The sequence below is a fragment of the Oryctolagus cuniculus genome, chromosome 14, assembly GCF_051225735.1.
Source record: "Oryctolagus cuniculus isolate XC-2025 breed Fujian yellow rabbit chromosome 14, ASM5122573v1, whole genome shotgun sequence".
In the NCBI taxonomy this organism is placed as follows: Eukaryota; Metazoa; Chordata; class Mammalia; order Lagomorpha; family Leporidae; genus Oryctolagus; species Oryctolagus cuniculus.
In genome coordinates, this window is record NC_142880.1 from 41736458 (window position 1) to 41764183 (window position 27726).

Consider the following 27726-nt stretch of genomic DNA (forward strand, 5'->3'; position numbering starts at 1 on the left):
TTCCTTCCCTCCCTCCCTCCCTCCCTCCCTCCCTCCCTCCCTCCCTCCCTCCCTCCCTTCTTTCTTTCTTTCTTTCTTTCTTTCTTTCTTTCTTTCTTTCTTTCTTTCTTTCTTTCTTTCTTTCTTTCCTACTGCTGAGTAGTATTCTATAGTGTATATATGCTATAACTTCTTTATCCAATCATCAGCTGATGTACATCTGGGTTGATTCCATAGAAGCATGATATTTTATAAAATTGTTGACAAGTTATTTGGAGGTCAAGGATAATGATAACTTTTCCAAAGGGACTTTCTTTGCTTCCAAGACACACATCTCCAGGGCACTGGCAGTGTGTGATAGTCCAGACCCCATATCAGGGACTGAGATTTGAGGTACAAGGAAGGCTGTACTGGGAAGAAGACTTCTCAGGTTCCCCTCCCCCTACCCACACTTAGCATGCTCTGAATTCCAGCTTTCCTCCTTCTAAGTCCACAAGACCCTCAAATACACTGCTTACACTCATAGGCTCTCAATCACCTGTTTCAAAGCTGAACATTTTTTCTGAGTTCTTTTTGATTTTCTGCTTCTTGCCAGATCATGGCCTGGGAAACTTCACAGCCTTATAAGCTCCATGTCCTGTTTATGTCTCGTCTGTTTCTTAGAACGACGGTTGTTATAAATCTTCTAGTTCACTTATTGGAGACAAATGCTACACATTCTCTATATTTTTCAATAGTTTTCTCTTTCTTAGGCTGGCTACATTTCTCTTAGACTTCTGAAAACTGGGGATAAAGGTCAGGCAAATCAAGCTTACCCACATCAAAGCAGCAAAAACTAAACTACTGATGAGTTTAAATCCATGACACTTGCAGGCTAAGCATTTCAACTCTTATGGCAATGGTAGACTATGACAATTAATAATCATTAGTTCAAGTCAATTCATGGTATGAAAATATAGCTATCAGCAGAAAATATTCATTTATACACATGTTTATGTACTCAGAATATTTTTATTTAGTGTCTCTCCCAGACTGAGCTAAATGTTGGGTATTTAATTGACAACGTAATAGGGCCCCTACCAATCTTAGCATGCTTACAATCAAGTATATGGCAAGGTGAGCAGCTTAAGGACAGAGTTATGTTCTGGGAAGTGCGTCATTAGGTGATTTTGTCATTGAGTGAACATAGAGTGTGAATGCACATGGCACAGGTCACTCACTTTATGTGCACTCCTCATGCAACCCACAGGCACAGGAGACACAAGATTTATGGGGGTTCTGCCAGCAAAAGAGGATATATAGTTTAGTGGTAAAATTTTTAAAATATATATTGATTATTTATTTGAAAGGCAGAGTTATAGACATAGAGAGTGAAGAGAGACAGAGAGAGAAAAATCTCCCATCTGTTGGTTCACTCCCCAAATGGCTGCAATGGCCAGTGCTGAGCCGATCCAAAGCCAGGATCCAGGTGTTTCTTCCAGGTCTGGCACTTGGGTGCAGGGGTCCAAGCACTTGGGCCGTCTTCTGCTGCTTTCCCAGGCACATTAGCAGAGAGCTGGATTAGAAATGAAGCTGGGACTTGAAAAGGTGCCTAAAAGACATGCCGGCACTACAGGCAGAGGCTTTACCTGCAGTACCACAGTGTCAACCCCAACATTAAAGTGCAAGTAGTGCACTCTAAAATAATAGCAAAAAATCAGTCTAGTAAACATGTAAGTCAGTTTTATAGTGATGTATCATCATTATGAGGTACTGTTGTACTTTATGGATTGGTGTGTGCTATAATTTCTGTATACTTGCCCACTAGTTTTGCTTATGTCAGCCTCACCACAAACCCAAGAATAATGGTTGACATTATGTTAGTGATGACATCACTAAGTGATAGGAGTTTTTCAGTTCTATCATAATATACTTGGATCATTGTCCTACTGTGATCCATCATTGACCTAAATGCTATGTGGTGTGTAATTGTATCTCAGTTTCATGAGTATTTAAGATTCATCAATGGTCAGGTTTCAAATTTTAAATTGAAATAAGCCTTAAAATTAATTTTCTCAAATTTCCTCTTCTTACTGAAAATGAAAATTCCATTGAATTTCCCAGTGGATGAACTTAGAACAAAACTCTTTCTTCCAATTCTCAGGATTCTTTTGTTATATCACAATACCTCTTTAATCAACTGGGTGCTTTGAATCATCTTCACAAATACATTTCAGACACTGAATATAATAATGCAGACTCTGAACTCAGAGGCATAATGACAGATGTGCTATTTTCCATGTGACTTCAAAACTTAAAATAATTAAAAAGAACATTTAGACTTAGTGGTTTCACCGTGGTGTGTAGAGTGTACTTATATGCAATTGAACTTGGAAATTGTATTAAATATGCATGAACACTTGGAATAGACTACATATTAAATATTATCTATAAATGTGTTAACATTTTTTCTTAAAAGTTTATTTTCTGAATTTATTACTAGAATAAGATAAATAAATATTTCATAGTTTATTACCATCTTATTTCTAGAATAAAATAGTTTAGATATTTCATTATGACTTTTCATTTTGCAATGCTTAGGAAAAATAAGAGAGAAGTAACTTACCTATAGTATCAGAAGCCGTTTTTATTCTAGTGATATAGGCAGAAGATTTATGAGCTAAAAACTACTTTAGCCACAGCTTGTCACTCCTTGCATTGAATTAATTTCCTATTTTTATAGAAATTAACAACTCATATAATCAGAAGAAAATAAATAAGTCTTACAATTACTAGAAAAGATATGTCACATAGAATGAGTATTCCAGCTGTTAAGCAGCCAAATTATCTTCCTATTCCTGCTGAAGTGAGTTGTGCTTGTAATGATGCATATATTTTATTTCATTAAAACACTTTCAGTTTTCTGAAATGTAAAATTACAGTAAGCATTCCTCATTTATAACCAGAGAATGTGGAAATTCCAATTTTTGACTTGCATTCATATTCCAAGCAGCATATTAAAAATGGTGAGGGTCCAAAATTAACTGGAAGAATTGAAAAGTCTAAATTTAGCTGGCTTTTGTAACCAGGGTGATAGCTGCTAGGGACATTTTAAATAGCGAGAGAGGTAAATGATTTTTCTGTTGCAATCCCTAGTGAAATCTGGAAGAAGAAAGTGTAGCTCCTATTAAAATGAATAAAAAGGCAAAGCCAGGCCTACGCTTCCTAGATACAAATTGGTGAAATACAATGAAATAAATAGAAACTATGATTTTAGATTGAAATATAAAATTTATGTGAGCAGTATTAACAAATTTTTGCTACTTTTAATGTTTTATACATCAATAAATAATCGATCCTTTGCTCACGTCCACACGGCATTCACATATTTTGGAAAATAAGTGTGTCTTTTTCTAGTGACTTTATAATAGAAGCAATAAAGGAAAATATTAAAAGGGCATCATACTTGATGAAAACAAATTTGAAGTGCGCATTATAGTGAATTCTTTTCTCAAAGTTTCATGAGCCACTTGAGATTCCCAGCACCTTTGCTCTTTCTGTTTGTTCTCTCATGGCATATCCAGAAACCTGCGAGCATTTCTCAGAGAAACTCTTTCTGTGTACACATCAAAGTGGCAACTTTTTAATGATCCAAATGTTAGACAAAGGCAGATAGTTTCTTTGGCCTTTGTAAAACTAAAGAAAGAAAGAAAGCAGGGATATTTTATTTCTTTTCTTAATTGCCTTCCAAGTTTCCATGGCAAGAAGTTATGTGCAAACAATGAGGATTTGTCAAAGGTTGTTTGCCATAGTATAGAGGTTTTCCATTTTCTAAAATGTATTTATAAAAGTATGATACTGCAAATAGCTTTAAGTGACAAAGAAAATAGCAAGTAAAATTTAGACTTCATCTTTAGAATATTTATTTATTTATTTGAAGCAGGGGGGAGAGAGAGAGAGGGAGAGGGAGAGAGAGGGAGGGAGGGAGGGAGGGAGAAATCTTGTATCCACTGATTTAATTCCCAAAATGGTTATAAAGGCTGGGGCTGAGTCAGGCTGAAGCCAGGAGCCAGGAACTCCATCTGGGTGTCCCACAAGCACTTGGACCACCTTCTGCAACTTTCCCAGGTGCATTAGCAGGGAGCTGCATCAGAAGTGGAGCAGCAGGGACTTGAATTGAACTCAGATATGGGATGCTGTTGCAAGTGGCAGCTTAACCCAGTGTACCACAATGCATGTCCCAAGTAAAATTTTTAAAAAGGACAGCTATTGAAGTGGACATTAAGATGATGGAGTAGAAAATGCATATGGGAGTATTACTGAGGAAATGATTGCTGGCATGCAGAATATTGGTTTTCTTCTTGAAAGTGGAACAATGGAGACTCTGTTAAGCTGGCTGTTATGTAGGGTCTGCTAGTTTATGTGGGGAGTTATCTGATAATGCCACCTGATTTTATTTTCTTCCTTAATTATTCATTTTTCATCAGCAACGAGGCTGTGTGGGGATGCATTTAGGTAGAGCTAGGTTTCATCAGGAGAAGAGAAGTCCTTCGTCCTTCTGAATAGCATACTTCCCATTGAGAATTCATCATGGGCTCTAATTTATTTTTAAACAATGAGGAAGCAGAAGAGTGCAGCAGAAAAACGATGGACATTCAGGCCTTGAGTTTGAATTTGGATGTGGGAATTAATACACAGGCAATCTAGTACAGTTTACTTAGAGTCTCTAAAATTCATATATATGTATATATATATATGTGTGTATATATATATATATAATATCATTTTAGGGAAATCTGCTAAACAATATAAGCACTAATCCAGTCCTGGTGCATAGGTAGCTGCATCTAAATAAAGGATTTTAAGCATAATTAATGAGAAAAGAGATTGTAGTATTTGGATTGGATATCTCTTGTTCTTATTGTATTACATAGCAGATCACAAACATGGGGGCTTGAAACAACCATTATGAGACTCTGATTCTGGGCCAGCCTGGCTCTTTCAACAGGCATCGCTCACCATGATCAACTAGTGGGTCAGCTGGAGAGGGACTGGTTTCAAATGGCTTCCATGAGGAAAATTTCATTTCTGCTCTTACTAGTAGGTTTGGACAGTCTTGTTCTTACTGTGAAGACCCTGAGGTGACAAACACAAGGTTTCCCGAGTCCTAGTGAGGAGCCGGTGAAGAACAGATGACACAGGGGCACTGAGTAAAGACTGTGGGTTGACATGTCTGCAGGTGGTTGTCAAGCTTGCTCATAGTGGATCTACACCCACAGACGTTACGGTTCTACTGTCACTAATGCCATCCCTGGGCAGGAGTTGGGCAAAATGAAGGAGTATGATTTATAGGAGAGGAACAGCAAACTCAAAGCTCCGGTGCTCCAATGGTGACAGCTGCCCTTTCATGTCCTCATGCCCACCCTCATGCACAGCCTTTTCCACAAACTCTATCCTGGAAGCTTATAGTGGAAGGGATTCTGGAAAACACAGTTCCAGATAAACCAAGTCTTTGCCAAACGTGCAAACACTCACATTTTAAAGCAAATAAATGATAAACACAACAATAGCGTCCAGCTTTTCTGGTGTTCAGTTCTTTGCATTTCTCTAGTGATCTCATTTCTAACCTCTGGCTTCCAGGCTTCCCTTTTCACTGACTCTGAGAGAAAAGTCTATCTCTTGAGTTTTCTGAGCTAGAATACATTGTAATAATTCACAGGGATTATAGGCATGGTTACAGGATATGACGGGGACATTGTCTAACCCTGTGGTAAAACCTTAGTTTTTGGATTACAGAGTGGCTAGTGACCTGAGGGTGAGAATTCAACAATAATTTCTGTTTCTTCTTCAAGATTAGAGACTTCCCCTTCCTACTAATCCCATTCCTGTCTGTAATAATCATCCTATAGTTTTCCCAGTGGATTACCTTTGAGGCATCTTTCCTGCAAGTTATGACTTATTTATGTGCTTACATAAGACAAGGTACCTAGAGTTGTAATAAGTCCCCTTCCTCCAACTGTAATGAAATTCCACTAATCAGGAGGCTTTTTGATTTCCTTTCTCCTTATACATTGAGACTTTTGTTCCACAACAGAGTGTCAGTTCAAGCCCTGGCTACTCTGCTTCTGATCCAGCTTCCTGCTGATGGAACCATTAGGCAGCAGAAGGCAATTCAAGTGCTTGGGCCTTTGTCACCCACATGGGGAATGCAGATAGAGTTACTGGCTCCTGGATTTACCCTCTACCAGGCCTGATTTTCTGCAGGCTTTTGGGGAGTGAATCAGCAGATGGAAAATATCCATTTGTCCCTCTCTTTCTCTGTATCTCTCTCTCCATTTCAAAAAGATGAATACATAAACATTTAAAAAATAAACAACACACTCTATTTTTGGCACTTTTTTATAGCAACCCTAGCAAACTAACACAGGGGTTTGCACAAGACTTGTTTTTGATCACAGTGCAAAATCTGAACGAGATGCATCTATACTACATTGGAAGCAACCATTAACTCCATTAATCTCATGAAGATAATTAGTAGATCACAGCATAGGAATAAAGAAATAGTCTTATGGAAGCAAAATGGGAAAGACTAATGAAGCTAAAGAATTCATAGCTTTTGATGAGTAAATTTTAAAGATTATCACATTGTTTTTTATTTTACTTTTGAAAACCGGTAGTTTATAAGTGGTTGATATTATGAAGAACTAATTAATTTTCTTTAGTTATTCCTTTCCAAAAAAGACCGTGATTTATTTGGGAGAACCTTGGGACAATGTATGGACACAGCATTCTCTCTCTCCTATGCTCATATGTCTAGATAAATGCAAACAAATCAGGCTACCATAGCTCACTTGAGTCCAGATGTGGTCCCCAGATTCCTTCTAAACATGATGTTTCATACCATCAACAGCTTTTGGTAAGATTCGCTTAATTTAGTCACAAGGAAATGATTACTTAAAGGCTACTGTGTACTACACAAATGCTATAGGCACAAGGAAATACTAGAGGGAGGAGAAAAGCAGCTGGCATATGATCCATTGATCTTCTCTTACTGGGAAGACTCAGATAGAAGGCAGGCAGCCTACTACACTCATTGAAAACACATTGATAACCAATCTGCTGGTATAAAGACTAAAGATATGTGTTATTTTATTACCAAAGTAGAAATACTTCCAGTAGGTTGTTTCTGGTTTAACATTGTTTTTGGCTAACAAACTTAAAACCTCTAGGTATAGATTCCTGGAAAACATTGTGTAAGTTATAACTTTTAGGTATGCAAGATCACTGTTGTATGACCTAAAATGCAGCCATATTTCAGGTGATCATGCCTTGCATTTCAGTTCTTATCTTTCAACCTGGTCCAGTGAACAATCAACAGAGACTACCTGGGAAGTCACAATCTTTCCCAGATTCCTCTGAGTGTTACTTGTGTTTCTCATTTCTAACAACCTTGTGGTGATTAGTAGGTCTTCATTCTGAGTACAGTCTCTGATTTGTGAGTTGGATCTGATAGGCTGATGCACTATGTCAGCTCAGTTGTGAAGAAAATTGTGATCTTGACATGGAGGAAGCCCCATCCAGTCCCCTGGATGAAGATGAGGGATACTTGCCATTCCTGAGCAACAGTGTGGTGCTAAAGAAAAGGTGACCTTCACTATCATGCTTCTACAACAATCAGAGTTATTGTTTAGACTATTAACTCTGCAAATCTGAATGAAGTGTTCTAAGCTGCTATTATAACTACAGCTCCTTGATCCCTCATATGAAAACCTTGCATGAATTTGTGATTTGGAATTCACGTATTTTTCAGATTTTCGAAAGGAGACGCCAGTCAAGTTTTTTATAACAGAAGCAGTAGAGTTGAAGGCAGAACTCTGTACTCAAACATATTATTATTTCTTAAATTGAACATACTAATATTCACACAAAATATACATGTTATATGTTGCTTTCTGTCAGTTCCACTTTTCAGAGAAATTCAATTCATGTTTTATAAATATGGAACTATACAACAGTATTACCATTATTTATTCTCTATGTTTTAAACAAAACATTTTTCAGAGTTTCCAACTCTCCATTTTAAATTGCACCGATTGTTTTTCAGCCTTCTATACCACTGTCATCTCCGTGTTACTTTTATGATCTTTGGCATTTAATTAAGAACCTTATTCTTGGAATGTATGAATTCCTCAATTTTTCTTGTTGTTAGCCTTTGCTAAAGTGCATATTCAAGCTATTTTATATGTGAGTGTAAATTTGGATGTACATGTAAGAAAAATGTTTAATTTTCTGCACACATAATTCATAATTTGTATGTGTAAAAATTTAGATTCAAAATAATTTTCCCTGGGAACTTTAAAGATATTGTTCTATTGAGCTTTGAATGCAGTCTTTCTGTTGTGTTCTTTTATGAAAGTCTGTTTCTATTTCTTTGCCAATAACCTAATTTTTCTTTTGAAAGCATTTCATCTCTTCTCTTCATCTCTAGGTCTTTGAAATTTCCACATTATGTTCCAAGGTGATAGTCCCTTTTATTTGTCCTGTTATGCGACAGAGCCTTTCATTACCAATACCTTTATTTAGCTTTTAAGATTGGGGAAATATTTCTTATTAACTTTTTATTTTCAGTCTTTATATTTTCTGTCCCTTTTTTCAAATCTAATAGAATTGGCACTTGGTTTAATTCTACATATTATATATTTTTGCATGTGTATCTTTTTTTCTTTGCATTATGATAGCTTCTTCTTACACTGTTGTTCCAAAAATAGCACATGTCCTTAGCATGTCTTAGTATTAATATGACCATTTAATTTTTTAAAACATATGCTATCTTCTCACATCTTCATGATACAAATGAAAGTATTTTCAATGTTTTCTCCCATCCCCATATCTAATTTTCCAAGTGCTGACTGTGTTATTATTAATCTTGATCTTTCATGCTGTGCATTTTCCTACAGGTCATATATCTTTATTTGTGTTCATAATTGCTATGGCCACTATCTGCTACCAGGCACCTCTTGCAATGCTCAGATCCTCACTTTCCACTTCTAGTATGTTATTTCACTTCAAAGTATTTCAAGTAATGGCTCATCATAGTTTATGAATGAATAGAAATGAGATTTATTATAATAAGCTCAACAGAACAAGGTGCAGTCCTGCATGCTACAATTGTTAAGAAAACAATCCCACATCTTCTTAAACTACCCAAACTGGACACCTAATCCTTAGCCAGAACAGGTATTGCCCCATGCCTTTCCACAGCAAGGTAGCCCCAGTCTTCATCTTTGGGAATTTTGAATCTTATTTATATCTCTCTTGTAAGGCTGTCATTGAATTTGCCCATTTACCGTTGTTACCCAAAATAGAATATCTAAGAAGCTCTTGGGTTGCAGACATACTCTCCCAAGCCCCAATATTAGTAGCACTGTCATCATCTCAGGATAACAAACTTCTGTTACTTCCACAAGTATAATTAATTCTCTGTTTGTCTGATTTACCTATATATGAAGCCAAAAATTATGAGACAGTATTAGTAGTTACGCTTTGACAGGAACCATAGTTGAGTTGCCCTGTAGAAGGGCTTATGTTTCCAAGAGCCTAAAGCTGTAAATCCTGGAACTCCAAATTTTCCTATTACATTGCTTGAATTAATGGTAAGAAATACTACTCTTTCCTGCATACCTTAGTACTCACACTCATCTATCTGAACTAGTGGGGCACTGCATTATATTCCTGCCACTGGGATGCACTATACCTTAAAAAAGAGCTTCACAAGCCTAAAGAATCTTCTCCTAAAGTGGATTCTTAACTGAAACTTTCCTTCAGGGTGATCATTATAAAGCAGCAGTGAACCTGCCATTTGGGGCACCCCTGTCCCGTACCAGAGTACTTGAATTTGAGTCCCACCTATGGTTCACTTCTAGCTTTTTGCTAATGCACACCCTGGAAAGCAGATGATGATGGCTTAAGTACTTGGGTCCTGGACACCCACAGCAGAAACACCAAATGGAGTTCCTGGCTCCTGGGTGTGGCTAGACTGACCCTATGCTATTTCAGGAATTTGGGGAGTAAAGCTGAAGATGGAAGATTTCTCTCTCCTTCCGTCACTCTGCCATTCGAAAAGTAAATGAATGAATGAATGAATAAATAAATGTTAAAAAGCCTCCTTCAATGCTTTATCAAGATGGCAGCTGGATACAAGAAATTGTGTTTTTCATTGAGTGCAACTGATATGACTTCATCCCTCTATTCTTGATCATTTAGGGCAATGTGGACCAAACAACAGACTTGATGTAAGCCCATCTAGCTCATTCTTATGAAATCACAGTCTATTACTCAGTACAATAGATCTCTATAGGTTGAGACCCTCTGTTTGGTATTCTGTTTTTTTGGACTGTTAGAACAATCATTACAACTTGTCCCTGGTATCACCGCCTTTCTTCTTGTATTCTTGAGTTGCCTCAGCCCCATTGACACAATTAACTTAGTGTCAAAAGATCACACCTATGGTAAAGATGACACACAAAGAAAAGATGATTCATATTTCCAAATGACTCTAGTCCTCCATCGTTAGTATATGCCTGATTACCTTTGTGAGGGGAGCATCCTCTGATTCCTGAAATGTACAGAGTCAACTTTCGTTTTGGCCTGTTAGTAAATTCATTCTAGCCTAACAGTATCTGAGCTTTCTAACTCCTTTATCTATTTAAAAACCCTATAAGATAGGATTTAAGATGTTTTCACCGTTTAGAAATCTTAAGTGCTTGAGGAGATAAATATATTTACCCTGAGTGGACATAATTTACACATGTGTTAAAACATCATCTGGTTCCCCATGTATTTCTACAATTTTATATGTCTATTCAATTTTAAGCATATGATAAGCAGGCAATTCTGGCTTCTCTATTTCATTCACTCAAGGAAGCCATCATATTTTCCTGATGTATCAAGCACCAATAGGATTGGCACAAAATTTATTCACCACGATGCTAAATCCTGAGTCATAAAACAGCAGCATTCTAGTCATATATTTTCCCCATCTCCTTTCTAGGTCTCTCAAGTTCTCCCAAACACATCTTCTGAGTTTCTGCTCATATGTATTAACTACATCTCACACTGCTTTGGTGAGTATCTCTTTCACCCTGAAGCAGAGGAGGTCCAGTAGAAATGATGCCAAGTTTGGGTAAATGTGAAGACAATGTCACTTTTCAAAACCTTCACTAGAGAATATTACAGGGTCTCCTGAGAAGTGGATGCTGTTATCCACCAGTTATGGGGAGAGCACAATTACAGAGGTTAGGGGCTTTGGACTTCCAAGTATATCTGGGGTTGAAATACATCCAGTATGTTTTTCCTGCTCCAGGTCTCATTGGGCCATTCCTTCTCTGACAAACACAAATTGCAACCCAGGAGTATGTTATTTTTCTTTTGCTGCGAAGGAAATACCAAACACATATCAGAGCAAACAATACCACCAACTTCAAACAAAATATCACTAGCTTAGCACCTTCAAATAATGCCACAAATTCATTAACTCTGCAGGTCAGAAATCTGGGCAAAGTCTATATGAAATTTTCAATTTCTCAAATGTAAAGATCGAAATGTTTGGATATGTTTTCATCTGGATGCCAACATCCTCTTCCAGACCCTTGTAGCTGTAGTAGAGTTCAGTTTCTTGCCAGTGTAGGATTAAAGTATTCTTTCCTTGCTGGTTGGCAGCTAGAGGCCACTCAGCTCCAAGAGGCTGCTGATATTCCTTTCTCCATGGCCCCTACATCTTCAAAGTCTGAAAAGGAGAGCTTCTTGTGTTAAACTTCTTTTGTGTTTCAACCTCTTCTGTTAGAGAGTGCACAATGTCATTAAGGGATCATTTAATTCATCTGGGCTTTTGTGTTGAGGTCACTCAAGTCATTGAATACATCTCATAGAAACACCAAGATCAGTGGTCAATTGTCTGGGAGAAGTTGGGCGAATTCTAGGGTAATCTTGGTTACTTCCTACTAATTATGTTTCCTATATTTAAACATTCAGTGGCTGTGAATTCAGTTTTCTTTGTAGTTATGCACTTGTGGAATTGATTTTCCTCAGACATCCTTCCAGATACAGAGAATGGGGTTCTCTTAGACACTGGTGTCCCTCCAAAATTCAGTGACCTAAAACCTCTCTTGGGAAAAGAGTCATTGATGATGCAGTTCCTTAAAACAAGAGCATATTGGATTAAGGTGGGTCTTAGACTGATATTCTTGTATGAGACCACCACAGAAGCTAGGAGATAGCTAAGGTATCATCCTTCCCTATGGTTTTCAGATAGGAGACAGTGGGGGAGGGAAAGAGAAAGAGAGAAAATAGCATTGTCAACACCTTGATTTCAGACTTAAGAACAGTGAAAGAATAATTTTATATTGTTTTAAACCATCTAATTATCTAATTTGTGGTACTTTAAAAAGAATGCTTAGGAAACTAATATAGAGACCTTCTGGCTTTCAGATCATGCCCCAAGTTTATAGTTGTTCAGTTAACCTCGTATTTTTCTCCCATCAGCACCGTTAAGTCATTTATTTAACAGTAATGATCCCAGATGATCAGTCTTATAGTTAGCATTGTGACTATGGAGAAGCTGCTAAACCAATGTATCCTTTCTATATGTACTCCACCCCTCATCACCATTGGTGACAATCCCATGATGGCATGTTATAGCAAGCAGGATATGTCACTACCCTCTGAATACCAGTGTGGCAGTCAGGGCTCTCCAGAGAAAGAACACATGGAACATGCATCCATAGACAACTCTACAGTTATGTCTTTTTCTCTATATTATCTATCTATCCCTACATTTATTTCTATGAACTGACTCATGCAGTTCTGGAAGCAACATTGTACATACAAGCCTTGCAGGATAGAAATCCAGGGAAGAGCTGATATTGCAGTTTGAATCTCAAGGAAGTCTGGAGGCACAATTTTTCTCCTGAGGTGAGCTCAGGCTTTCTTTCTTAAAACTGTCAACTAATGGGATGAAGTACACCCATAATATAGGGACTAATCTGCTTTATTCGAATCTAACTGATTTAAATGTTAATTTCATCTAAAATTACCTTCACATTGACATCTGGACTCTTGTTTTGCCAAACATATGAGTGTCATGGGCCAACCAAATTGACTCATGAAATTAACCAGCAATGGGATTGTTTTTACTACCAGAAACACAGATGTCTAGATCTAACTGTGCTACTTAAATAATAATGAATAAAAATATGGAACATGGGTTATAGTTAATATTCACTTTATTGAAAATTTCAGGCAAGATCTTTTTTTTAATTTTAAATTTTTTTAACTTTTATTTAATGAATATAAATTTCCAAAGTATGGCTTATGGATTACAATGGCTTCCCCCCCATAACGTCCCTCCCACCCGCAACCCTCCCCTTTCCCACTCCCTCTCCCCTTCCATTCACATGAGGATTCATTTTCCATTCTCTTTATATACAGAAGATCAGTTTAGCATACATTAAGTAAAGATTTCAACAGTTTGCTACCACACAGAAACAAAGTGAAAAATACTGTTTGAGTACTAGTTATAGCATTAAATCTCAATGTACAGCACACTAAGGACAAAGATCCTACATGAGGAGTAAGTGCACAGTGACTCCTGTTGTTGACTTAACAAATTGACACTCTTGTTTATGGCCTCAGTAATCACCCTAGGCTCTTGTCATGAGCTGCTAAGGCTATGGAAGCCCCCTGAGTTCACTGACACTGATCATTTTTAGACAAGGCCATGGTCAAAGTGGAAGTTCTCTCCTCCCTTCAGAGAAAGGTACCTCCTTCTTTGATGACCCATTCTTTCCACTGGGATCTCACTCATGGAGATCTTTCATTTAGGTTTTTTTTCCCCTAGAGTGTCTTGGCTTTCCATGCCTGAAATACTCTCATGGGCATTTCAGCCGGATCCGCATGCCTTAAGGGCTGATTATGAGGCCAGAGTGCTGTTAGGACATTTGCCATTCTATGGGTCTGCTGTGTATCTCACTTCCCATGTTGGATCATTCTCTCCCTTTTTGATTCTATCAGCTAGTATTAGGCAAGATCTTTAACATTCATTTTTAACTTTTAAGTTATATGTGATGAATTACAAAGTCAAAAAAGTAATACAGTAAAATATTATAATCTTAGAAGGGACCTCACAGTTATTTATTTTAGTCCCATTTCACAGATGAGGATTTTTGCTAGAGGAAAAGATAAGCTTTCAATAACAATGAGCTTTCATCAAGGCTTTCCCATTGTTTGACCAATTTCCCAACTTGACATTTAGTAAAATCAGTGACTCATCACTTGGTAAAATGGAGAAGTGTACTTTGTTTTCTTTGTGTTACATTTGGTGTGGGTCTAACTATTACAGTTAAACCATATAGCATACAATCTCATAAGAGATCATTTAAGTTCCCCAATTCCAATGATTTCTTTATAGAACTTTACTTCTTGTTCCAACACCCTGCATCAATTGAAAATTACTGAATTATATCATGGAGTTCTTCTGTGTATCACAAATTGTGATTGATAGAAACCTTTTGTCTCTATCATCTTAATTAACCTGACCACTGTTCCAAGTGACTTTCTTTCTTTTTTTTAAAGGTTTATTTATCTATCTGAAAGGCAGAATTACAGAGAGAGGAAGAGAGGGAGAGGGAGAGAGAGAGAAAGAGAAAGTCTTTCCCTGGTTCACCCCCAAGATGGCCACATAAGCAGAGGCTGGGCTAGGTTGAAGCCAGGAACCAGGAACTTCATCCAGATCTCCTACATGGCTGGCAGGGGCCCAAGTACTTGGGTCATCTTCTGTTGCTCTCCTAGGCACATTAGTAGGGAGATGCATCAGAAATGAATCAGCTGGGACATGAAGCCACACCCATATGGGATGCCGGTGTCACAGATGGCAGCTTTTCCTGGTATGCCACAATGCTAACCCCTCCACTCTGCATTTTAAAAATTATTTATTTATTTTCATTTTACTTGGAGGGAGGGAGGGTGGGAGGGATATATATATATATATATATATATATATAGAGAGAGAGAGAGAGAGAGAGAGAGAGAGATTTTATCTGCTGAGCCGGGCTGAACCCAGGAGACCAGAACTCAATTTGGGTCTCCCACACATGTGTGACAGGGATCCAAATCCCTGATAACTTGCTGCCTCCCAGTGTATGCATTAGCAAGAAGCTGGAATTGGAATTGGAGCCAGCTAGGACCTGAATCCCACCTCCCTTCCCCATATAGAATGCCAGCATCCCAAGGGGCATTTTAGCAATGGCGTCAAATGCCCGACTCTCTTAGAATTTTTAAGAATATATTATATAATCACTAATTATAGTTACCACTCTATAAATGGATTTCTAGAACTTATGATTCTTCTCTAAATATAATTCTTTGATGAGCATCTTCTTGTCTTCCCTCTTTCCTAGTCACCCCAGCCTCTGGTAAACACCATTCTACTCTTTTCTTCTGTGAGATTAGCTTTATTAGATTGCACAAATGAGTGAGATTGTGTGATATTTGAGTTTCTGTGCCTGGTTTATTTAATCTAACATAAGGTAATAAGTGCATATTGCAAGGTTGTTAGATAGAAGGTCAAAACATAAGAATCAATGTTTATTTCTATATCTTATCATTGAACATTTTGAAACTAAAATTAAAACTTAATATGATTTACAACACCTTCAGATAAATCTAACAGAATATGTACATGATCTGCATGCTGAAGACAATATAGTACTGAAGAAAGAAATCAAAGCAGCCCAATGTTTATGTAATGTTAGGGAATATTAGGTTTAACTGCTTTCTGTTCAATATGCCAGTAAGAATTTTTGGGAATGTAGTTATTCTGAAGCTACAGGGAATGGAAAAAATAATTAGAATAACGAAAATAATTTCAAACATGAAATGAATTAGAGGAAATCAAAATCACATTTTGCAGCTTTGTGGATAGCTAATTTGGCAAAAATAATGTGATTAGTGTAGTAATAGACACATGGATTAATGGAACAAATGAAAGTGGAGTGATAGACCCACTAATTTAGTCAACTGAAATTTGCAATAGATGGAAAGAAAGAAAAATCTGTTCAACATGGTGTGGTCAAAATTACATACCTACAGAGAAGATGGTGATTCCTGACAAAAACTTCATAGATTTTACAAAAACAACTTATAGATTATTGATATTAATTTAAAATATAAATTACAAAATAGTGGAAAATGAATAAAAATATATGTGACCTCTGGTTAGTGAGTAATTTGCACTCCCATTAAAAATTAAGCAATTAAATTTTCTCAGAATTAAAAACATTTGACCTGAATAAGATGTTATTAAGAAAGTCCCACAATGGGTAGAAATATTCAGCAATAACATCCAACAAAGTACTTATATTCAGAAAATAAAAACTCCTCTAAATTCAAATTTAAAAAATTCAATCAAAAGATTGAATGTGTTTCACCAAAGAGGCTATGTAAAAGGCAAATTAATCCACAAGGAGATATTCAACATCAGTAGTCATGGGGAGAATACAAATTAAAGCAAAAATTACATATGGCTGCATACATACAAGAACTACTTAAATACAGTCAATAAAATTACTATACCAAGTATTGGTGAAGTTAGGAAGCAGTGGAAGCACTTACAACGTGTTGGTAGAGATGGAAATGTGTAGTCACTTTAAAAAATTAAACATGCAGTCCCCATATGCCTGGCAACCCCACTTTATTGTTTTTATCCTAGAAAAAATAAATACCTGCATTCAACAAAATCCTGTGTACATATATTCTTATCATCTGTATTAGAAATAGACCAAGCCTGGAAAAGCCCTGATGTCCTCCAATGAGTGAATGAATACATAAACTGCAGGTGGAGGATTAGCCAAGTGAGCCACGGCGCCAGCATGGATTTGCTTCTTATTTTCTTATTGCTTTTTTTTTAACTTTTATTTAATGAATATAAATTTGCAAAGTACAGAATATTGATTAAAATGGCTTCCCCCCCATACCGTCCCTCCCACCCGCAACCCTCCCCTTTCTCACTCCCTCTCCCCTTCCATTCACATCAAGATCCATTTTTGATTATCTTAATATACAGAAGATCAGCTTAGTATGCATTAAGTAAAGATTTCAACCGTTTGCTCCCACACAGAAACATAAAGTGAAAAATGATAGATGATTTTTTTTAAATGATGATGAAATCAGATCAGACCTATTGTCATGTTTAATCCCAGTGAGAGTCAAGTTGGGAACTGATAATTTCTTTTTTTTTTTTTTTTACAGAGGATCAGTTTAGTATACATTAAATAAAGCTTTCAACAGTTTGCACCCACATAGAAACACAAAGTAAAATATACTGTTTGAGTACTCGTTATAGCATTAAATCTCAATGTACAGCACACTAAGGACAGAGATCCTACATGAGGAGTAAGTGCACAGTGACTCCTGTTGTTGACTTTACAAATTGACACTCCTGTCTATGGCATCAGTAATCTCCCTATGCACCAGTCATGAGTTTCAAAGGCTATGGATGCCCCTTGAGTTCTCCGACTCTTATCTTGTTTAGACAAGGTCATAGTCAAAGTGGAGGTTCTCTCCTCCCTTCAGAGAAAGGTACCTCCTTCTTTGAAGGCCTGTTCTTTCCACTGGGATCTCACTCACAGAGATCTTTTTGCCAGAGTGTCTTGGCTTTCCATGCCTGAAATACTCTCATGGGCTTTTCAGCCAGATTGGAATGCCTTTAGGGCTGATTCTGAGGCCAGAGTGCTATTTAGGACATCTGCCATTCTATGAGTCTGCTGAGTATCTCGCTTCCCATGTTGGATCACTCTCCCCTTTATTTATTCTATCGGTTAGTGTTAGCAGGTACTAGACTTGTTTATGTGATCCCTTTGACTCTTAGAACTTTCATTATGATTAATTGTGAACTGAAATTGATCACTTGGACTAGTGAGATGGCATTGGTACATGCCACCTTGATGGGATTGAATTGGAATCCCCTGGTATGTTTCTAACTCTACCATTTGGAGCAAGTCAGCTTGAGCATGTCCCAAATTATACATCTCTTCCCTCTCTTATTCCCACTCTTATGTTTAACAGGGATCACATTTCAGTTAGTTTTCAACACTGAAGAATAACTGTGTGATAATTACTGAATTAAACCAGTCATAGTAAGTAGAACAGACAAAAAAAATACTAAGAGGGATAATATATTAAGTTGTTCATTAACAGTCAGGGCTATGCTGATCAAGTCACTGTTTCTCATAGTGTCCATTTCACTTCAGGAGGTTTCCTTTTTGGTGTTCAGTCAGTTGTCACCGATCAGGGAGAACATATGGTATTTGTCCCTTTGGGACTGGCTTACTTCACTCAGCATGATGTGTTCCAGATTCCTACATTTTGTTGCAAATGACTGGATTTCATTGTTTCTTACTGCGCTATAGTATTCTAAAGAATACATATCCCATAATTTCTTTATCCAGTCTACCGTTGATGGGCATGTAGGTTGGTTCCAGGTCTTGGCTATTGTGAATTGTGCTGCGATAAACATTAGGGTGCAGACCGCTTTTTTGTTTGCCAATTTAAATTCCTTTGGATAAATTCCAAGGAGTGGGATGGCTGGGTTGAATGGTAGGGTTATATTCAGGTTTCTGAGGAATCTCCAGACTGACTTCCGTAATGGCTTAGCCAGTTTGCATTCCGACCAACAGTGGGTTAGTGTCCCTTTTTCCCCACATCCTCTCCAGCATCTGTTGTTGGTAGATTTCTGTATGTGAACCATTCTAACTGGGGCGAGGTGAAACCTCATTGTGGTTTTGATTTGCATTTCCCTGTTTGCTAGTGATCTTGAACATTTTTTCATGTGCCTGTTGGCCATTTGGATTTCCTCTTTTAAAAAATGTCTATTGAGGTCCTTGGCCCATCTCTTAAGTGGGTTGTTTGTTTTGATGTTTAGAGTTTCTTGAGATGTGTTTCTTGTAGGCAACAGATAGTTGGGTTGTGTTCTTTGAGCCAATCAGCCAATCGGTGTCTTTTAAGTGAAGAATTCAGACCATTAATGTTTAATGTGACTATTGATACTTAGTGACTTTGCCCTGCCATTTTCCCGGAGATATTTTCTAGTATATGCTTTGAGCTTCCCATGCTCTTTTACTGGTAGGTGTTCTTCCTTTCCCTTCTTTCATATTGATGGCCATGTTTCTGTGTTTCTGAGTGTAGCACATCTTTAAGTATCTTTTGCAGGGCTGGACGAGTGGCCACAAAGTCTTTCAATTTCTGTTTGCTATGAAAGGTCTTTATTTCACCTTCATTCACAAATGAGAGCTTGGCAGGATATAATATTCTGGGCTGGCAATTTTTCTCTCTTAGCACCTGTGCTATGTCTCGCCATTCCCTCCTAGCCTGTGGTGTTTCTGATGAGAAGTCTGCTGTGAGTCTGATTGGAGATCCTCTGAGAGTAATCTGACGTTTCTCTCTTGCACATTTTAGGATCTTTTCTTTATGTTTCACTGTGGTAAGTTTAATTACCACGTGTTGTGGTGAGGATCTCTTTTGGTCATGTTTATTGGGGGTTCTATGAGCTTCCTGTACTAGGATGTCTCTGTCCTTCTCCAAACCTGGAAAGTTCTCTGTTAGTATCTCACTAAAAAGGCCTTCTAATCCTTTCTCTCTCTCCATGCCTTCAGGAACTCCTAGAACCCAAATGTTGGTTTTTTTTAATAGTATCCTGTAGATTCCCAACAATATTTTTTAGATTTCTAATTTCCTCTTCTTTTCTTTGGTTTGACTGTATCCTTTCCTGTGCTCTGTCTTCTAAGTCCGATATTCTCTCTTCTGCTTCACCCATTCTGTTTGTAAGGCTTTCTAATGTGTTTTTCATTTGATCTATTGAGCTCTTCATTTCCTTTTGATTTCTCTTCACTATCACACTTTCCTGCTCTACTAGTTTCTGCGTTTCATTTTGATTCTTCCTTAAAATTTCATTTTCACGAGAGAGATTTTCAATCCTGTCCAATAAGGATTTCTGTAGTTCAAGGATTTGCTTTTGAAAACTTCTAAATGTTCTTATCATAAATTTTTTGAAATCCGTATCTTGCATTTCTTCTATCTCATCATCTTCATAATCTTGGCTTGGGGTGTTTTGTTTATTTGGAGGCATCATAGTGTCATCGTTGATCTTGTTCCCTCGATTTCTGTGTTTGTTGCTTGGCATAGTTAATTCTTTCGACACTGTGCGTTTTTTTAAAAAAATTTTTTTTTTATACTGTGTCCGTGTTAAGTGGACTGCCTGCTGTTGGAGGAGCCTTGGAGGCTTGAGATGGGTGTGGCCTGAGAGCTCTGCTTGGTTCTTCCTGGTTATGGGTGTGCAAAGGTGACACCCTCAGGTTATGCGTGGTAAATCTCTCTCTATTTATTTATTTATTTATTTATTTTATTTATTCAGGGGGTAAGTAATACCACACGGGACGGCTGTGCAGAATTGATGGTATTTAGCTGCCAGTCTCTGGCTTCTACCCAAAGAGTCTGTGTAGGCTCCGTTTCTCCTCTGGACTCCCACTGGGTTGCCTAGGCTACTGAATAGTAGTGACTCAGTTCCTTAGCTCTCCCCTGTTGTTATTTAAATCCAGAGAGGGGGCCTGCTCTTTGTCTCTTGCAAACTCAAGCCTTGCAGCCTTGCAACCTTTGCAAGGTTGGCGGAGAGAGAAACCCCCAACCTTTTTTTTTTCCTTCTTTCCGGTAGTGAGTCTGCTGCACTTTCCGGCTCCCCTCTAGATTCTGACCCCTGTTTCCCCGCCAATGTCTCGGGTTATTGAGCTCACCTCCCCTTCCAGTGCCGATGTGTGGACTTGGAGCCCTGGACGTCCCAACTCTCCCCGCTGGTGTCTGTGTTACATGCACTCCCCTTCCTGCACTGGCGCGCAGACCCTGCGGCTCCTGCAGCTCCCGCGGCTCGGCTTCCGCGCGGTGGGCGACCTTGTTCTCCCAGTAGGTCCTCCGATTCACAGCCACTCAATCCAGGACAGTTTCCTCTGCAATATTTTCCTGGTTTTTTTTCTGAGGCTACCGTAACTCCCCTTTTATTAAACTAAATTTTCCCGGACTATTGGTGCGCGCCCTCACTATTCCGCCATCTTGGCCCCGCCTGCTTTTGAGTAATTCTATGATTAACTTCTGAATTCCATTTCTGGTATTTCTTTTTTTTTTCTTTTTTTGGAAAGGCAGAGTGGATAGTGAGAGAGAGAGACCGAGAGAAAGGTCTTCCTTTGCCATTGGTTCACCCTCCAATGGCCTCCACAGCTGGCGCGCTGCGGCCGGCGCACCACGCTGATCCGAAGCAAGGAGCCAGGTGCTTCTCCTGGTCTCCCATGGGATGCAGGGCCCAAGGACTCGGGCCATCCTCCACTGCCTTCCCGGGCCACAGCAGAGAGCTGGCCTTGAAGAGGGGCAACCAGGAAAGAATCTGGAGCCCCGACTGGGACTAGAACCTGGTGTGCCGGTGCCGCAAGGTGGAGGATTAGCCTATTGAGCCGCGGTGCCGGCCCCCATTTCTGGTATTTCATCAATCTCTTCATCTTCACATTCTAATATTTAAATGTTGTTGTGTTCCTTTGGGGTCGCATAATTTCTTCCTTATTCTTGTTTCTTGAATTTCTGCACTTATTTTTAGGCGTTAGTGGAGATACTCATTGGCTTATACCTCTGATGGCTTTAGTCTTTCAACTATGTCTGTGGCTTAAGGGAATATCTGCACTTTCAATGATTACCAAAAGGTGTGGACATGGAGCTCCCGTCAGTGCTCTATAGTGGGGCAAGTATCCAGGGTAACACCGAAGTTAGGTATGGTAGATCTCTTATTAACTGAAGTAGGTGTGGTCACCTGTGTTGATGTGATCACACCCTCACCTCTTCTCCAAGGTGATCAAAGCCTGGGTTTTAGCCTCCAGTGGGTGCATCACTCATCTGTGCCACTGTATGAAACACACAAATGATCTGCATTGTCCTTAATTCCAGCACAGAGCCTTCTTCAATGACCCACCCCAGGCAACCAGGGACCTCTGGGGGTGTGGAGCCAAACGCAGTGATTGCCTAGAGACCCAGTTATACCCTGCAACCTCTCATGCAGCCACCGAATCCCCATGGTCTCAGCACACAAGGCTCCCTCAGTCACTGGGTGCAGAGGTTCCACTCTGCCCAACCAGCCTGTCTGATCCACAGGGAGGCAGATGTTCCCAGAACTGGCTGTCCATGGGTGCTCTTTCTAGGCAGCTTGAGCCCTGGAGCCTGTGGTATGTTGGGAGGCTAGGAGTGCCTTGCAGTCCTACATGGGTGCCTTTACATCCTCCCATCCAGGCTCAAAGATAATGAAGATGGCAGATTTTCCCCTCTGCTAGAATCTCTCGATCACACGAATACACAAGGGCCACTGGCTGAATGTTGCCCTCTCTCTGCCCCTGCTGCCAGTACTGACAAGAAGATGGCATCTTGTCTCGGCTGGTTGCTGTGCACACCCACAAGGGCTTCTACAGCTGCTGCCCAAGCCCCAAAATGGTGCCTGTTGTCTCTCAGCTGGATGCCAGGTGGGGAGAATAGGGTGACAGAAACATGCCCCCTTACTTCCAGCATGGAGCCTTCTGCAATGACCCACCCCAAGCAACCAGGGACCTCTGGGGGTGTGGAGCCAAACGCAGTGATTGCCTAGAGACCCAGTTATACCCTGCAACCTCTCATGCAGCCACCGAATCCCCATGGTCTCAGCACACAAGGCTCCCTCAGTCTCTGGGTGCAGAGGTTCCCCACTGCCCAGCCTGGGTCTGCGTGTAACTGCTAGTAAATGCTAGCCCCTAGGGATCCAGGCTGGACTCACACTATGCTCTCCCTCCGGCTGTATCATCATGGGCTCCTGCAGTTTGGTCTCACCTCCATCTCCAAGCTGCCACCTGCTCTGGCTCTTGGGTGCTTACTGTGTTTTGTCCATGTTTGTACTGCATTTCTGTAGCTTCCACACAGGTCTATGACATTCATCTTCCTTCCACAGAATTCCACTGCTGTTTTATCTCTAATTCTCCCCTGAGAGTGCACTTCCTACACTTTTTTTAACTATTTATCCCTAGCCCAGCATGTTATGTCCATCCTGGAATCCCCCTATACATATTTTTTTTAAAAAGCTTCAGATACAATGAGTACATATGTATATTAATGAATGCCATGGTATAAATAATAGAGATAAAAGCCTATACTTAAAATTTATTAGGATTGTATCTAAGGTGGTGAAATATTGTCATTTTTCCCCTTGGTGCTGATTTGATCTGATTTGGAGGTTCTAGCTAGAGGACAGACTGTTCTTTTGGACAGCTGAATAAGTCCCCTTCCTAACCACTTCCTTCTTGGAGCTCTCATGCTCCAGGTCATTATGCACCTGTCCTAATTTTCCTTGGGCCAGATATTAGGCAACTTGATATCAACCTTATGCTATGGAGACTATGAAATGATTCAAATTAGCCAAGAGTTATGGGCTTAATTTTGTTCCCACAAAATTCATATGCTGAATCTCCTAGTACATTATAATATGACTGTATTTGGAGAGAGAGCATTTAAAGGAGTAATTCATTTAAGATGAGTCCATTAACATGGGTCCTAATTTAATATCACCCACATCCTTATAAGAAGAGTAAATCAGGACTAGACACACAGAAGTAAGAATATGTTAGGACATTCGGAGAGGACTGCATCTACAAACTAAAGAGGGAATTCTCAAAAACCAATCTTTCTGACAATATAATCTTGCACTTTAAGCCTTTAGAATGGTGAGAAGAAAAATTGTTATTGCAGGGCCATCATTGTGGCACAGCCTGTAACTCTTGCATTCCACATGGGCACTGATTTGAGTCCCAGCTGCTCCACTTTTGATTCAGCTCCCTGCTAGTGGTCTGTAAAAGCGGTAGAAGATGGCCCAAGTGCTTAGACCCCTGCACCCATGTGAAAGACCTGGAAGAAGCTTCTGGTTCCTGGATTAGGCCTGGCCATATTTAGGCAGTGAACCAGTAGATGGAATACTGATCTCTCACTGTCTCTGTACCTCTGCCCTTCAAATTAATTTTAAAAATCTGTTAGAAATGTGTTTGCATGGAGTCTATAGTTGTTTTGGAGCCCTAGGAAAACTAATACATCAATCCACAGAGTACATGAAATCTGGATAACCTCACCCTGTGTAACATATGTAAGTTCAGCTTGCTGTCACCCTGGGCCATGGAGTAACAGCTGTGAGACTCTGCCTGCCAGGCTTTCATCATTTAGAGCTGTAACTCACAAATGATGCTCCTCTCACCTGTCTCTGTGCCACTCTGTGGTGTCCTACAATTAAAAGAATCTTTACTTTTTATGAAAAAAACTAAATTTAACTAAATAATGAAAAATTAAAAGTGTATATGAGTATATCTAAATCAAGCACTAAAAAATGATGGTCAGAGGTATAACTAGAAACTGACAGATATATTAAAACAAAATTTTAGAGATATTCAAGTGATCCAAAGAAAACAGGGAAATGACAACACAATTAAAACATAACCAAACTTACCAAAACTTATGGGATACAGCAAAAGCAGTGTTAAGAGGAAGGTTCATATCAATAGGTGCCTCCATCAAGAAATTGGAAAGGCACCAAATAAATGAGCTTTCAATTCATCTCAAGGATCTAGAAAATCTGCAGCAAACCAGGCGTGAATCTAGTAGGGGAAGAGAAATAATTAAAATCAGAGAAGAAATCAACAGGATTGAATACAAAAAAAAGTTACAAAAAATCAGCCAAGCAAGAAGCTGGTTTTTTGAAAAAATAAACAAAATTGACACCCCATTGGCCCAACTAACTAAAAAAAGAATAGAAAAGACCCAAATCAATAAAATCAGAGATGAAAAAGGAAACGTAACAACAGACACCACAGAAATAAAAAGAATCATCAGAAATTACTACAAGGACCTGTATGCCAGCAAACAGGAAAATCTATCAGAAATGGATAGATTCCTGGACACATGCAACCTACCTAAATTGAACCAGGAAGACATCGAAAACCTAAACAGACCCATAACTGAGACAGAAATTGAAACAGTAATAAAGGCCCTCCCAACAAAGAAAAGCCCAGGACCAGATGGATTCACTGCTCAATTCTATGAGACACTTAAAGAAGAACTAACTCCAATTGTTCTCAAACTATTCAGAACAATCAAAAAAGAGGGAATCCTCCCAAATTCTTTTTATGAAGCCAGCATCACCTAAATTCCTAAGCCAGAAAAAGATGCAGCATTGAAAGAGAATTACAGCCGGCACCGTGGCTCAATAGGCTAATCCTCTGCCTTGTGGCACCAGACACAGGGTTCTAGTCCCGATTGGGGCACCGGATTCTGTCCCGGTTGCCCCTCTTCCAGGCCAGCTCTCTGCTGTGGCCAAGGAGTGCAGTGGAGGATGGCCCGAGTCCTTGGGCCCTGCACCCGCATGGGAGTCCAGGAGAAGCACCTGGTTCCTTGCTCCGGATCAGCGTGGTGCACTGGCCGCAGCGCGCTGGCTGCAGCGGCCATTGGAGGGTAAACCAATGGCAAAGGAAGAACTTTCGCTCTGTCTCTCTCTCTCTCTCTCACTGTCCACTCTGCCTGTCAAAAATAAAAAAAAAAAAAGAGAGAATTTCAGACCAATATCCCTGATGAACATAGATGCAAAAATCCCCCCAAAAATTCTGGCCACTAGAATGCACAGCAGATTAGAAAGATCATCCACCCAGACCAAGTGGGATTTATCCCTGGTATGTAGGGATGGTTCAATGTTCGTAAAACAATCAATGTGATATACCACATTAACATACTGCAGAAGAAAAACCATATGATTATCTCAATAGACACAGAGAAAGCATTTGATAAAATACAACACCCTTTCATGATGAAAACTCTAAGAAAACTGGGTATGGAAGGAACATTCTTCAATACAATCAAAGCAATTTATGAAAAACCCACGGCCAACATCCTATTGAATTTGGGAAAAGTTGGAAGCATTTCCACTGAGATCTGGTACCAGACAGGGATGCCCACTCTCACCATTGCTATTCAATATAGTTCTGGAAGTTTAAGCCAGAACTATTAGATAAGAAAAAGAAATTAAAGGGATACAAATTGGGAAGGAAGAAGTCAAACTATCCCTCTTTGCAGATGATATGATTCTTTATTTAAGGGATCCGAAGAACTCTACTAAAAGACTATTGGAACTCATAGAAGAGTTTGGCAGAGTAGCAGGATATAAAATCAATGCACAAAAGTCAACAGCCTTTGTATACACAGGAAATGCCACGGCTGAGGAAGACCTTCTAAGATCAATCCCATTCACAATAGCTGCAAAAACAATCAAATACCTTGGGATAAACTTAACCAAGGATGTTAAAGATCTCTACAATGAAAATTGCAAAACCTTAAAGAAAGAAATAGAAGAGGATACCAAGAAATGGAAAAATCTTCCATGCTCATGGATTGGAAGAATCAATATCAACAAAATGGCCATTCTCCCAAAAGCAATTTATAGATTCAATGCAATACCAATCAAGATACCGAAGACATTCTTCTCAGACCTGGAAAAAATGATGCTGAAATTCATATGGAGACACAGGAGACCTCGAATAGCTAAAGCAATCTTGTACAACAAAAACAAAGCTGGAGGCATCACAATACCAGATTTCAGGATATACTACAGGGCAGTTGTAATCAAAACAGCATGGTACTGCTACAGAAACAGATGGATAGACCAATGGAACAGAATTGAAACACCAGAAATCAATCCAAACATCTACAGCCAACTTATATTTGATCAAGGATCTAAAACCAATCCCTGGAGTAAGGACAGTCTATTCAATAAATGGTGCTGGGAAAATTGGATTTCCACGTGCAGAATCATGAAGCAAGACCCCTACCTTTCACCTTACACAAAAATTCATTCAACATGGATTAAAGACTTAAATCTATGACCTGACACCATCAAATTATTAGAGAGCATTGGAGAAACCCTGCAAGACATAGGTAGCGGCAAAGACTTCTTGGAAAAGACCCCAGAAGCACAGGCAGTCAAAACCAAAATTAACATTTGGGATTGCATCAAATTTAGAAGTTTCTGTACTTCAAAAAAATAGTCAGGAAATTGAAGAGGCAACCGACAGATGGGAAAAAAATATATGCAAACTACGCAACAGATAAAGGGTTGATAACTAGAATCTACAAAGAAATCAAGAAACTCTACAACATCAAAACAAACATCCCACTTAAGAGAAGGGCAAAGAACTAAATAGACATTTTTTAAAAGAGGAAATCCAAATGGCCAACAGGAACATGAAAAAATGTTCAAGATCACTAGCAATCAGGGAAATGCAAATCAAAACCACAATGAGGTTTCACCTCACCCCAGTTAGAATGGCTCACATTAAGAAATCTACCAACAATAGATGCTGGAGAGGATGTGGGCAAAAAGGGACACTAACCCACTGTTGGTCGGAATGCAAACTGGCTAAGCCATTATGGAACTCAGTTTGGAGATTCCTCAGAAACCTGAATAAAACCCTACCATTCAACCCAGCCATCCTACTCCTTGGAATTTACCCAAAGGAAATGAAATTGGCAAACAAACAAGCTGTCTGCACATTAATGTTTATTGCAACTCAATTCACAATAGCTAAGACCTGGAACCAACCTACATGCCCATCAACAGTAGACTGGATAAAGAAATTA